At 50.2% G+C, this 2500-nt stretch overlaps 1 protein-coding gene across 7 annotated transcripts in view; it reads right to left on the reverse strand.

Moving 5' to 3' along the window:
- LOC143281239 (estrogen-related receptor gamma-like) overlaps positions 1–2500 on the reverse strand; it is a 56992-nt gene that overhangs the window by 48054 nt on the left and 6438 nt on the right. Inside the window, exon 1 of one of the 7 annotated variants that reach the window (XM_076586344.1) lies at positions 195–340. The exons of the other annotated variants lie outside the window; for them this stretch is intronic. The gene's annotated coding sequence lies outside the window, so the exon portion shown is untranslated. Of the gene's footprint in view, positions 1–194; positions 341–2500 lie in introns of those variants that run through there. 7 annotated transcript variants of the gene reach the window in all.

Consider the following 2500-nt stretch of genomic DNA (forward strand, 5'->3'; position numbering starts at 1 on the left):
ACTGACGATCGGAGATGGAACAACGGCCTACGTCAGTGACTTTACACCACCAACCAGGCTTACTACCACCCCGGCTTAACACTCACTCTTTCCCCCACTGCACACACACACACACACACACACAAACCACACCCTCTTCCCCACAACACAAGCACACACGGTATGCAAAACTAGTTTTTGACAAAACAACTCACAACAGTTCCCGGCGAGACTGCATCTGTGTGTGTATGGGCGCCAACAAACACGGATCAGACCTCAGTCGGAAATATCCTGCAGCGAAACACCACCCTCTGATGCCGGATCTATCCACAATAATTAACCACTTTAACACTGTACAGCTACGCCATTCCGCGCGATGATCACGTTAGAAAAACCGCGACCCAAACTTGACCAATGCGTATTCAAAAGAGACAAAAATAACTGATTTGTACAGTTGCCGACCGACTTGGCTCGATTCGGAACAGGAGCCAAAAAACCCCACCACCTGCCGCTCGCCCATGGCCTAAGGAAATTCCCCAAGCCCCCCACCCCCCTCCCCCCGAAAGCTGCAGTCAGCGTGGACAACAATATTGACGGGACAGCTATAAGCGCCTCCCGCTAACTTCTCCCACTAACAAGTCAATGGGGCAAAGTAGCAAGGCAAGCTTTTTTTTTTTTTTTTTCTTTTTTTGCCAACAGGTCATTCCGGCAGCTTAAAATGTTCCATCACTGCTGGATTCGAACCAGAGCACGTGAACCTGCACGAGTGATTATATATATATGTGTATATATAAGATATCAGCGGGCGTACCTCTCTCTCTCTCTCTGTGTGTGTGTGGTTTATCGGACCCAAAAGTAGAACGCTCAATACACACGTCTCCCGCCCATAACCTGAAGCTCCACACCAGTTTGAACGGGACAAGCCTGGCTCGAACGCAGGCATACACTAGGGCGGTGATAACAGGGCTCCCAAATACGAGACGACTGTCGACCGAAATAAAGCCGAAAGCTTGTATCATATTCAGCCAGCAAGCGTTCTTTTTTTTTTTTTTCCCCGCGCGTGTGAGAAGGATAGAGGAAGGGGAAACGGCATGTCATGAATGCAAACTGATTCAAGAGAAGAAAAAAATTGCTATCGTGTTCGCTACGCTCTGTGTGACATCAAGGATTAAACAGCAGTGTGCGATGTAGCGTCAGCATGGACTGTGTGCCGTGGCAAGGAATCTTTTATTCCCGAGTCACAAACACGTACTAAGCGAGGTCGCACACAAGTGACGAAAGGACTGTACTCGTGTCCTTGAATTAAAGTCCTGTAATAACCCGCAGCTGGGAAATTCTCCTGAAATTAACTGTACTCTACTCGGACATACGCGCGCGCACGCACTTTTTCAGTTTCAATTTCTCAAGAAGGCGTCACTGCGTTCGGGCAAATCAACTCATTCGAATGACTAGACCAGATTCCGAAGAGGCTGGGTCACCCTGAACGGAGGCTACCAGGCACACCAAGATCCCATCAGGACACTGGAGAGAAGACACCAGACTACCATCTACCGCCTTCGCACAGGACACTGCGGCCTCCGAGCACACCTGAAGAGGATTGGAGTGGCAGCCACATCCCTATGTGATTGCGGCCAGGCTGACCAGACCCCATCCCATATTCTCCAAGACTGCCCCCTGTATGAGAAGTTGCGGCAGCAGTCCTGGCCTGGGAGTGCTGACCTCAACACCAAGCTGTGGGGGACGGCAGCCGATCTTCACCGGACGTCCGAGTTTGTGGCATCCCTCGGACTTCGACCCTGACTGCGTAGCTGTCGAACGCAAAGAAGAAGAAGAAGAAGAATGACTAGACTCTCAGTTTTTTTTTTTTTTTTTTTTTTTTTTTTTTTTTTTTTTTTGTCAAACTTGGGAGAAAGGGCGAGAGCGGGATTCGAACCCAGACGGCCCTCACGGACTCAGTCACGGCAGATGAGCGTCTTAACCATTCTGCCACCTTCCTCTACGCGGCACACACGCACGCAAACACACGGGAAGGAAGAGAGAGAGAGAGAGAGAGAGAGAGAGAGAGAGAGAGAACAGAGAGGGACTCCCTAGACAGACAAGACTAGAGGCAGACAGAGTGGCAGACACTGAGGCAGACAGAAAGAGAGAGAGGCAGATAGAGACAGACAGACAGAGAGACAGATAGAGACAGACAGAGAGGCAGACAGAGACAAAGGCAGACAGAGGGAGCGAGACGGGAGGCAAAGAAACGAGCACAACTGTACAAATCAGTTATGTTTGTCTCCAATCAGCTCGGCGTTTTAACCACCGAGTGCCCATTAACCCTGTCAACGCGGTGCTCTTCATTTCAGCAGTTCTAGGCCTGTCAGAAAACTCTGGAGTGCTTTGAGCGAATCGCCTCTCTACCCGAGACCTGTGTCCGCGAAACGCACCGCCATGGTATACCACGGTTTTCCCGAAGTGGAACAAAGGTTGTGTGCAACAAACCGAAAGGTACTTCTCAAGACTGCACGGCTAAGAC

This window comes from Babylonia areolata, chromosome 4 (genome assembly GCF_041734735.1).
Source record: "Babylonia areolata isolate BAREFJ2019XMU chromosome 4, ASM4173473v1, whole genome shotgun sequence".
NCBI lineage: Eukaryota > Metazoa > Mollusca > Gastropoda > Neogastropoda > Buccinidae > Babylonia > Babylonia areolata.